The sequence below is a fragment of the Mesitornis unicolor genome, unplaced genomic scaffold (genome assembly GCF_000695765.1).
Source record: "Mesitornis unicolor isolate BGI_N332 unplaced genomic scaffold, ASM69576v1 scaffold20677, whole genome shotgun sequence".
Lineage (NCBI taxonomy): Eukaryota > Metazoa > Chordata > Aves > Mesitornithiformes > Mesitornithidae > Mesitornis > Mesitornis unicolor.
The window spans coordinates 3,774-4,056 of NW_010198649.1; positions in this window are offsets into that span (position 1 = coordinate 3,774).

Consider the following 283-nt stretch of genomic DNA (forward strand, 5'->3'; position numbering starts at 1 on the left):
GCCAGGTCCAGCGAGATCGAAGCACAGAAGTGAGTCCCTAACGAGCCCTGATGATGCCAGAGCCCTGTCCTGCTCACCAGGCTTTGCTCCTGGGAGTGCTGGGTGTCCTTGTCACCTCCTCTGTCCCTGCTCCGGTCCCTGTGGTGATGGTGCGGGGTTGTTCCTTGGGTCGTGTCTGTGCATCCCCTGCTGCTGTGGTCCCAGGAAGACTCCTGTGCCTGGGTGGTGCTGGGGCAGGCTCAGCGCCCTCAGCACCACGATCCATGGGTCCAATAGCCCCAAT